Consider the following 12,508-nt stretch of genomic DNA (forward strand, 5'->3'; position numbering starts at 1 on the left):
GAAAATTTGTATATCAACATGCAGAAGAATAAAGGTAGACCTTGAGTTTTTACCAGGCTCAAAAATCAACTCAAAATGATTTAACAATTAAATATAAGACCTCAAATTATGAATCTTTCTAAAAAAGAACACAGAAGAAATACTTCAGGACATTCAAATGGGTGAGGATTTGTTTGGATAATAACCCCAAAACACAAAATATAAAATCAAAAGCAGACAAATAGAAATATATGAAACAAATAGAAATACATGAAACTAAAATGCTTTTACACAATAAAGAAAACAAGTAACAGAATGGAGACACGACCCACAGAACCACAGAAAATATTTACAAACAATATATGTGATGGGGTAGTATTCAGAATATATAAGAAAATCAATAGCAAAAAGTACAATAATGTTTTAAAATGGGCTATGGCCCTAACTACACATTTCTCCAAAAAGTAAATTAAAATAGATTGTAAATATATAAGAAAAAAAGAAAAGAAAAGAACTTCATGACACTCACTCATAAGTAGAATCTAAAATATTAGTCTCAAAGAAGTTGAGAACAGAACAGTGATTACCAGAGGATAGGAAGAGCAGTTGGGAGGGAAGGCTAGCGAAAGACGAATAAATGAGTACTCTGTTATATTCAGATAAGAGATCAAAGTTCTGGTGTCTCTATTGCACAGTAGGGTGACTTTAGATAACAGTAATGCACTATAAAATTCAAAAATCTAGAAAATATGTCTTGAATGTTTTCACCACAAAGAAATGTCAGATTTTTGGAGGAAATGCCTATTCTCACCCTAACTTGAACTGTAAGAAATATACATATGTATCAAAACATTAGTTTTATGTTTTAGTTCCTTGTTCATGGGAGAGTAACCCCAAAGTAGGTACATTTTTTCATCATAAAGTAAGAATAAATAAACATAAGCAAGTTTATTAAGTATCAATGGCGTTACCTAGGCCTTCTATACATTTCACATTGCAGTGCCTTGTTGGCTTCTCCTTGAAAACAGAGAGTGGCCTGAAAGTCTCAGATTTACTAACTCCATAATGCCCACTTCTCTTTACTGATAGCTTCACCAGAAATCCAACTTATTAGTTTATTTTATAACAACCAATAACAATAATGATTTATTATTAGTTTATAATGCTTTATAAAGATCAAGTTTAAAATGTATGAGAGATTGTAAGTAGCTCACAATGATTCCTTAATTGAGGTTCTGAGAGACATTATTTTCCCCTCCCCAACTCATTTAAATCAGCTCTTTCTTATCTGTGAGTCTTATGTTCACACTAATCTCCATTACCACTTTCAAATGAATTTTCTATGTTACTCACAGGTCATTTGACACTGATGTCAAATGATTATACCATTCACTACCTTGCTGTATAGTTGTCATCTAAGATCTGGCTGCTTTCATTTTATTTAATCTCATCTTACTTCTATCATTAGTTTTAACGATATTGCCATCACTCACATTAAAAGTTTATCCAAAAACCTTCCTTCTCAGTTTCTTCACCTCTTAGGATCCAATGTTATTTCTCCATCATGTGTGAAGCATTAATTATAATGGTGACCTCTTACTGTCAGAATAACTATACCAATTGCCATTCCTCAAGTGCTTGTAAGGTCTCTGCTTGTAGTACTGTAGCAGTAGCAATTGCAACTTCTTTCAAACCACCAAATCATTCATTTTGTCTTTTTGACCAAAAAAAAACATTTGGGAAGCTAAGATAGGAGAATCATGGTTCACAGACAGCCTCAGCTACTTAGTGAGGCCCTTTGCAAGTCAATGAGACCCCATTTCAAAATAAAGAATATATAAAAGTGCTGGGGGTGTCACTCAGGAGTAAAATAACCCTAGGTCCCATCATCAGTATTGTAAAAAAAAACTAAATAATTTTCTATTTGCTTAAAAATCATGTGTACAATCTCAAAATTAATATTGCTTTGAATCTTTACATGTAGAGAAAGCAATTTTGATTTATTTCACTATTTTGTTTACTTTCTGTTACATTAATAATAATGTTAGATTTTGTTTCTCTTTGAAGTATTGATATTTAATCACTATTATGAAAACTGAAGGTTTTAATACTAATGATATATCTCCAGACATAATGCTAATATCAAAAATAACATTTTTGTTAAATTATTATTCATCATTCACACTCTATGAATATGTAAATATCATTCACAGGTCAGTAAGGGCATGCATAATTTCCATAACAACAGAGCTACATTACTTTCTTGTACAGTATTGTTATTCTTTAGTATTGAGTGTTCTTAACTTTATTAATGGTGAGTGTCTCTCTTGCATTTTGATTTAATCATGTCTATTAAATCAGACTGGAGAAACTCATTTAAGGATAACTAAGGACAAATCTGTGGGTAGGCAGTTTAGTGAAAGTTGATGTGTACTCCTAACACTGACTTCTTGCACTGCATAGAGTATGAAAATAATAGCTGAAGCTTGAACATCTAATGCTTGTTTTTCTTCAATTTTGGCACAGTTTCTTGCATAATTCTTTCTACAATGTTAACATTATTTTCCATTCTAGTTTCTTCTCTTTTGTTTTGCCTATTGGTAGAATTCTTATCTGAGAATTCTGATATTTTAAATTGAATTCCATTTTATCTATTTTTGTTACTATTATCTTATTTTCTGGAAAAAAATCAACCTATTTTCCAGCCATTTATTAAATTTGATGGGCACTGACTGAAACTGTAAATCTGCATTTTATGCATATTTATCAATAAAATAAGATAAAAATTATTCTTTTTATGATTTGAAAATTAGAATTATATTCAAGTGAACCTATTAAAACAACTATGTAAACTATTGTCACCTTCCAAGTGATATTTTGCATATATTTCCCAAATAACTGAATGAATAATCATTTATATCTTGGCATCCAGGCTCAAGAGCCATCATAGCAAATTCAGATGCAGGGTTACCCTTATCACATTTCTTTTCACACAAATTTGTCTTTATTATTTATTCAGTATTATATATTTCTTTAAGAAGTAAATTTGAATTTGAGAACTATTATATCTAATAAAAATACATTACAGTCCACATTTCATATTAAAATTTGTATATATAAATATAATATCTATTTATATATACAGATATATAATATGGGATGTCTTCAGAAAATAATGTATAATACAAGATCCTCAGAAAAGCTCAAATGTTGGCAATATGACAATATTAAGAGCCAAAATAATTGAATCAGAGCTTTAATTTCGTCAGTGGCTAAACCCACTGACTAGTAAATTATTTTAATAGATTTTCTGGATGGCAACTATAGAAAGGCACCGTAGCAACAGGAGGTAGGTCACAGTAGGTGTGGCCTTGAGGACTCTTATTTCTCTACACCATACCAGCCTGAACTATCAGACAGAGCCTAGTGTTGTGAGACTCAGAGAGAAAGTGGGTCCTTCAAATTCCAACATCTTGCACATTATATAAAAAAACTACTAATCAAACAAACAAAATCATAGGGAGAGTACAGTATGAAGTCTAATTGGAATCGAAATAAATGCTGTACAATAAACTGGTTCCCCAAGACCCATCATCAGGACCAGGCTGCTTGCTAAGAAGGAAGGCTCTCACAGAAAATGATGCACAAATCTCAGCTTAGGAACATTAAAAATATGAGAAAAAGCAAGGCAATATGGCCCTGCCTAAAATTCAGAACTCCACAGTAATATATTCCAAAGATTTTGAAGTGGATAAAATGCTGACAAAATATTCAAAAGAATTATTTTAAAACGCAATAAAACTGAAGAGAATACATATAAAGAGTTGAATAAATTAAGGACGATAATGCAGAATATAAATGACATATAAATATAGATACAATTTTGAAAAAAGCCAAATAAAGTATTGGAAATAGAAAGGTTAATAAGTCATATCAAAGGATAAAAAATTCAGCTGAAAGCCTCGACTTTGAGAATATTAAAGTTTAAAAATAACTGCTGAAATATTACATTCACACAGCAAATATCTGTTGCTATTACTTCATCTTTTCCAGGTATAAAAGAACTTTTGCTCAAGATTTATGTTTGTGTAATGGAATATTTTGGAACAAAATTGGAAATACAGGAGAAAAGAGAAAAATAAAATAATAAAGTAACCCCAGTAGCCATTACTCTGGTTGTACCTTTATTCTCTCTGGCTCATGAACATGGCATGATTCAAGACAGTGTTGTAGCATCTTGTACTTCCTCCATCAATCTCTTCTGCATATTTTTTCTCTTCATTTTTATTCATGCATCCACCAACTTATTCAGAAAACAATTTTTGAATTCCCTTATATGTTTAGCAATATGCCAGGTGCCTAGCATAAGTAGATTCCTTTCATAATTCTCATGTTACTTATGCCACCCTCTACAATCTTCAGATTATCATCATCTATACTTTACTACTATGTTTGAGATGGAAAGGAGGATTAGTGTATTAACAAGAGGGCTATCACTGTCAGATTTTTGTTGTTGTTACGAAGATAGTTATAGCTGCAGTATAAAGTTTGGATTAAGAGGCCACATATGCTTGGGAAAAATATCAATAACAGGGATGATAAGGTGATCCAGTCAAGAAACATAGAAGAACTAAACTTGTGTCATAGTGATAAAGATGCATCAAAAGGTCCATACACAGAAAACGATGCACAATTTATGTGGCATATGTCAAGAGGACTTCAGTGCTTCCGTCACACTAGAGGGTGGCCGTATTGACTGAGATCTATAAATATATAAAAATGATCACTTTAGGGATAAGATAATATGAATTAAATACCAATTTCTTTCCCAAAAAGCTTTTTGCTATATGAATCTGCGTACATTCAACTTGGAGCTTTTTAGAAGCCACTAATTAAATAGATCCTATTCGCCAAAGAAAGAAAAATCAGAGCCTCAGCCAAAAATTGGCTATTGAATACTAAAATAAGACATAATGAAGGCTTTTTAAAACCTGATAATCTTTATAAGTGGCAGTGTTCACTTTAACCAATTACATGAACATTGGGGATGATCCCAGGGGATAATATGAAGAAAAATATAATTCCTATCACATAAAAATTGACATATTCTTTTTTTAACACTGATAGAGTTTATTATGTCCATTACTAACCAGTAAGTATTATCATTGTAGTTTATAGGTATGTCTTTAAACAAGTCACAAACTATACAGAAAATCTGAATATGTGTATCGTTCATTAAGTTACAGTGATCAGTGTAAATAAAAGTAATATTTTAATCTTTGTTCATACATTTCTTCATTTGTTATTTTGAATAAGTTTCTAGAGTTTACCTATCTCTTCATGTGCTGATCAATTTGGGTTTTTAAATTATAAAGCTAAACTAATATGAGTTAAGATAATCCACCCTGGTTCCATTATTCTGAAAGTGTGGTTCCATAAAATAAATAATAGGCTTTTTAGAAGGCATGTCTATGTAACAATTTTTAACTATAAACTCACATAGAGAACTCCAAATAATTAAAAACACTTTCTCCTTACAGATAATAGAATTTTTATATAAATATGTATATATATAAATATACATTAATATGTATTAATGTAATGTCAGAGGAGCTCACTAAACTACATTTGTCTCTAAAACAATAAAATTATGAGTGAAACAAATAGAAACAATGATTTCAGCACTTACTTTAGGAATTAAAGTTTTAGGACACATTATTCTGAAAAGCTTATAGAATGCCAGTCAGACAGTAAGACAATGACGTCTTGAGAATTTAACTTCTTTGCATCATCTTTTTCCTCCCCAGAGAAGCAGTGAAGTAGCAAAAATTTCAGCTTCATTGTAGAAAATGTAGAGATTTAACCTCTTTTGAAACTCCCCAGGAAACACTGCTCCGAGAGCATGGTCAGTACTTTGCTTGAACTTCCAGCTTCCTACAGATATCTTTATCCTCAGAGTGTTTTCATGTTTTTTTTGTTTCATTCAAAGCACTCAGTTTAAAAATGGGATACAGAATGAGAATATATTATATAAGAACAATAGTTGGAGATTTTAGCAATCCTACTGCAATAAATAATTATATAACTAAGTAAATGAAAGTGGTAACATTATCCTTAAAACTTAAAAACATTATACAAGGAAATAGAAGACTTAAGTAACATAATCCCCTTCTATACAATTAAAAATTTAAGTAATATTATGCAACAAAGAAATAGAAGACTTAAGTAACAGTATAATTCCTTCCAACACTACCTAACAGGCAATATATAAAACACTATTGCCTACAGTAGTAGAATATAAATATTTCTCAAGTGCACATAAGAATTCTCCAGGATAGGTCACACTTGAGATCACAAAACATGTTTTCATAAATTTAAAAGGATAAAAATTATGCAAAACATACTGGAAACTGTAGTAATCAAGATGCTACTGCCATAAGAATAGCCATATGTATCAATCAAAGAAGTTAAAAATAAACTTGTATTTACAGTGAACTGATTTTCAACAACAGTGCTGAGGCAATTCCATGCAGCAAAAATTAGTCTTTTTGGACACAGTGATGGGACAATTGAATACGAAAATGCACAAAAATAAATTTGGCCCTCTCTTTTAAAATGTACATAAAAGTAACTACATATATCACATTAATTTCTAAAATCTCTAACAAACTCATAATGAATTGATATTAACACAGTCCCCTTCCTCACGTATGTTATTTAACATAATATATGATCACATAATATTAAATCCATAACATAAAATTGTTAATAATCTTTCTGACAGTTCTGTGACAACACTAACCTGATTCCTAACTCTTGCTAACTAAGGTCGATATAAGTGTTTTAAGAGATCTCTATTTTGCTGAAAAAAGTTTTCTTTGTATTCTCACCTTTAAAATTATAGCATTGACATTGTTAATCTTTAGAGGTTTCATTCAAGTTTTTTTTATCTTCTGATATAGTAATCCTTCAAAGTGAAGTCAATTTACTCTTTCTTTTTTTCTATTTTCTTTTCTTTTTATTACTGAAAATGAAGAACTGCCCTCAAAAGCCATTCTCCAAAAGTATATTTTGCAGCCAGAGAAATATCTTGGGGGATTAGCTACCCTCTGTGTTTATAGATAAGGTATTAGGTAACACAGAAACTCAGCCAGCAAATACAATGTAAGTCTGGGACCAAAGAAGCCATATTTGAAAGCATGGATTCTTTGTCAGTCTTCAAAACTGAGCACTTTCTAGTTACCACAGAGTATTTTAATTTCAGTTAAAGAAATAGAAGATCATTTTATAATTTGTTTTAAAGCTAATTTATGAAATGATTAGTCACCCAAGCAGATAATAATTCAGTTTTGTCAGTATTAAGGAACTTCATGACAGTAAGGAGAGAGACTAACAAAATAATGGACAGAAAACAGGGGAAGGAGAAGAATAAGGACAAAAGAAAGCTCGAAGAATAAAACAGGCCAAATATAATTCTAAGCCTATATAAGAAGATGCCACTAACAATTTTACTAGCATGTACTGAGAAGAAAAGGGGGATGGTAGCAGAATGGGGTTTAGGAAGGAAGCCATAAGAATATATGAATATATCACTTTGAATCTCACTAGGGTATGTAATCCTATTGCAGAAATAAAATTCTAAAACAAATTATCAGGAAGTTATTGAATTGTTTTTAACTTGATTTGAGTTGGGTTTAGAAGAGAGGAGCCACAGAAACATATTTAAACAATTTTTCTTTAACCACATGAAGAATATTAGGCAATTCATTTATATCTTATTCTAAATAAACAGTATTAAGTACTGTCATTTAAATAGATTTCAAATATTAAATATTAATATTTAATATTTAATATTAATATTTAATAATTAAATTTCAAATATTAAATAAGAACAATTAGACATAATTTATATTTATAAGTATAATAAATTATCAAATTGCATATGATTTACAACAGAATCACTACTTTCAAATATTTGTCCTTATACCTAGACATAAGCATTAAGTATTATTTAAACATATTTTCTGGTTAGGAATTTATATCAGCGCCATGCACATGCAATTTTTAAAGTAAATATATTCACAATTTATTTTATAATTACTGTAAGCATTTATCATGTTGTATGTTCTTGAGCTGATTTATATGTATGCACTGTAGTTGCAGAAATTAGGCACCTGATCTTTCTGGGAGTTAATAAGTAAAGCTATAAAAAGAATATATGCCTATACAGATTTTTTCAAGATAAAATAACAAAAATCTTAAAGTTTGTTTCACTGTTTTTCATCAAAATAGTTCTAGGTTGAATTTTGAAAGTTTGCTGCTAGAAGTATATAAATATATAAGTATGATAGATCAGTAATAGTACTGTTACAAACGAACAGTTTTAACTCTATTGACATTTCAACCTATGGATGTCTTTCAGAGTTCCATAATATTCTCACTATCTCCCTCCTTTACACACACACATTCACTATATATGTGTGTGTTTATGTATATATGCAGGCATACATATATGTGTATATATACATATTTATATGTACAAACACAATTTATAATATTAAATGTTCTGCTTATAAAGTTATTTTTACATGTCTTGAGACTTATATACTAGAAGAAACCAATCTGAACTGTGAAAATCCTCATTTCCACTGGGAATTTTATTTTTAGACTTTTGCTCTCCATCCATCTGCCTTTGAGCAATTTTCTGTGCTTCAAGCATGAGCAAGCAATATTAATCCAATTTCTAGTTTCTGTGAAGCACATTATGTTAGATCATATGCACTCCAGTGCTTCTTCTTAGAAACTTTGTGTTTACTTAACTGTTTCACCATCAACCTTTATCAATGAGAATACCAAAGAAATATAAAGCATTATGTAAAAATGGAATTAATTTTATGTTTCATTTTACAAAAAGAGCCTAATGATTTAAAAGCACAAGATTCTTATAAAATACTACCTGACATAGAACAAAATTTTACATTGATAGTTTGGTAAATATTAAAGAACTTCAAATGTAGCTAGTAGTTTGAATACTAAGATAGTTAAGTCTGAGGGAGCATATGAAATCATCAACTTTAGTAAGACACCACCATTGTATATGGACTCATGATTTGTATAAATTATTTCCCACCATTCAGAACAATATGTCAATTCTAAGTGTGAGATTATCCTAGAATTGGGTAGCCAGCATTTAAAAGACATAATACCTGTTAAAAGCCTAATGGAAATATTATATAATTTATATAATTTATTCCTTGTTATTTTCCAGATATATTCATTGCTCTCTCCCCCCAAACACCCCAGATTTATTAATTATGTATGTATAAAACAAGACTTTGCTTATGTGTTTAAAAGATTATACTATTGACACATCTGAAATAAATCAGGACAATGTTATTCGTATTTCCAGGGAAATTACAGAAATATTAAACCAAGTTGGCTGTTTTTATTTAAAGAAAATACAATTTAAGCATGTGGTACTCATCTATCGATATATGCAATAGTATTAAAAAATATTCCCGATTTCAATTAGAAAGATTTAGAACTTATTTTTATCTTAACACAGATGAAGAAAATTTAATTCAAATTTTCACATTAATGTGAAGACCAAGTAGTAGACACTCTAGTATAAGTTGTTTAGTTTCCCTCTTTCCCCTAGAAGTCACTGAATGACTTCAAAAGAAAAGAAAAAACAAAAATAAGTCTAATACAGAAAAAAACCATAAAAGTACATTTTTATTTGTTTTGAATTCACATCAGCCTTTTTTCTTTGTATTATATATTTATTTATTTATTTATTTATTTATTTATTTATTTATTTATTTATTTATTTATTTTGGTGGTACTGGGTATGGAACCCAGGGGCCTTCTACCTCCAAACTATACTGCCAGACCTATTTTATATTTTATTTGGAAACAGGGTCTCTTAAGCCAGCAGAGGCTGGCTTCAAACCTGCGCGATCCTCCTGTCTAAGCCTCCCAAGTGCGGGGATTACAGGCGTGCACGACCCCGCCAGGTTTATATTATACATTTAAACTATAGTTTGAATTAAGCTGACTAATCATTTTTAAGTTCTCTATATCGGTGTCTGTTCTTGCCACAAGAAAAACGCAGGTATTTGATAGCTCTTTGCAGTGTAAAATAATGCTAGAGTCTAGCTCAAGAGGTGATCTTTTTTTCTTAAATTGCAGGATTCTTCCCAAAGCATGAGCACTGCCCAGTGGAAATATTAGGATAGTCCCTAAGAGGGAACACTTAGATCTATTATCAGCTATTTCCACTCATTTGATCTTGGCTGTGGATTTATATAACAGATAAGCTTGCAATAAAGTTCCAGAGAAACCACTTTTAAAGTAGAAGAAGGAGAAAAGAAGAGAAGGATAACCTGCATAGAGTGACCTTGACAACCACAGAGGAGTGTGGACAAGAGCAACTAAACCCAAGCATAAAAACAAACACATTTAGAAGCACTGAAAAAATAAAATAAAATAAAATAAAAGCTTATGCCACAAGGACACTTTGGGTGGGTTACAGTCTCAGGAAAAAATAAAATTTGCCCAATTTGAAAAAACTGTTGAAGAGCTACAGGGCAGGGTTAAGAAAACAAAAGGTGTTTAGAGGGATGTCCAGACATTAACAATGTAAAGGACCGTTGCTCTTATCATAAAGGCCATTGCTGAGGGACTGAAGGGAAAAAGGCAGGAATTTTTTTCTCCCCAATGTTTTTTTGTGCTAACATTTTATTTTATGTTTGTTTTTATTTATATTTAATTAAAAATGCTGTACATTTAAACTGTGCTGGGTACCCTCCCCCCCAACCCCCCTGCCTGTTTTCCCTTGTCCCCATCCCAAAAATGAGTGTCCAAGTTAACCATGCTATATTCATCCTTTTACACATATTTGGATGTGGCCCCTCATTAATCAAGTTCAGCTTCTTCCTTTTCTATCCTTCCATTCTTACATTGCTGAGATTTCTCCTCCATTATCTGGGGCCCCTTTGGTATCCCCAGTGCTCCCTAGTTTAGGCATATTAGAGAAAACATATGTCCCTTCTCTTTCTGTGCTTGGTTTTTCTCACTTCACATAATATTCTCTAGATCTTTCCATCTTCTTGTGAATGGCATGATTTTGTTCTTCTTTATAGCTGAACAGAATTCCACTGTGTGTATTTCCCATCATTTTGCAATCCATTCATCTGTTGATGGACACCCCTGGGTTGGTTCCATGTTTTGGCTGTTAAGAATTGTGCTGCTATGACCATGGGTACACATATGTTACTGTAGTTCTCTGATTTCAACTCCTTTGGAAAAATACCCAGGAGTGGATCTATTCCTAGTTTTCTAAGGAATCTCCACACTGATCTCCATAACGGCTAAACTAGTTTGCACTCCCACCAACAGTGTAAAAGAGTTCCTCTTTCCCCACATCCTCGCCAGCATTTGTTGTTATTTGATTTCTTTATGCTTGCCGCTCTGATTGGGGTTAGATGGAATCTCAGAGTAGTTTTGATCTGCATCTCCCTGATGGCTAATGATTTCTAACATCTTTTCATGTATTTATTGGCCATTTCTATACTTTTATTGGTGTATTATAATTATAAATCATAAGGGAGAGATTTAAAAGCTAACATCTTATCTTACATTTGCACTTTTATTAATGCACTGTAATCATTTATTCTAGGAAAGTTGAAAGTCATACAAGCAAATATGCACACAGATTTGAATGAGTTTCCCTGCAGGTCCCACCCTGGTTCCCACCCTTTCCACCACATAATAGTGGTATTGGTATGGAAACCTTTATCATGGGCAGAGCATAAATAGAATTGTTTCCTCATCAGTCCTCCTTTTGCCCACCCAACCTGCCCTCTCCTATCCCGTCCACTCTTCTACTCATCACTTTTCTAAATTATCTGAAGTCTTGACTTCAGATAACTTAGAAAGTAGTGAAGTATTGCCAGAGGAGGATCAAAAGCAAAAGAACAAAGGAAGAGAAATTCTTCCTGACCATTGTCCTGCCCCAAGATGACCTGGCACTAGCACAAAAACCAGTGACAATTCCTCAGTGAGAGCACCAGCTAATGGAGAAATATCTACCTGTCCAAGGGTGTAGAGTACCAGCAACTACAGACATAATTCATCCCCAAAGAAAAGGAAAATGGGGAACCTTCATCTATTTGTGCCTCTAGTCTCTTGTAGTTGCTTTGCATTTGTTGAACTTAATCATGAGCCATCCAGTCTGGGCACCACAGGTTGATATATAAAGCACACATTGTCAGTAGTCCATTAGACCAAAAATAAATGGTGTGTAAAACTAGAAAATAACAAAAATATATTATATCTAGCACATACATATTCAAAGTTCATCATAAAAAGGTCCAGTTGTTCTTTTGTAGATACATTTTTATGAACATAATAATATGCATATATGTAATCAAGAATACCCATTTCTCACTTGATAAACCACCAACAAGTAATGTTGAGGCTTTGGAAGACAGAATTACTATATGAATGGCATGTTTTGGTTTAAAAT

The sequence above is a fragment of the Muscardinus avellanarius genome (assembly GCF_963383645.1).
Source record: "Muscardinus avellanarius genome assembly, chromosome: 2".
In the NCBI taxonomy this organism is placed as follows: Eukaryota; Metazoa; Chordata; class Mammalia; order Rodentia; family Gliridae; genus Muscardinus; species Muscardinus avellanarius.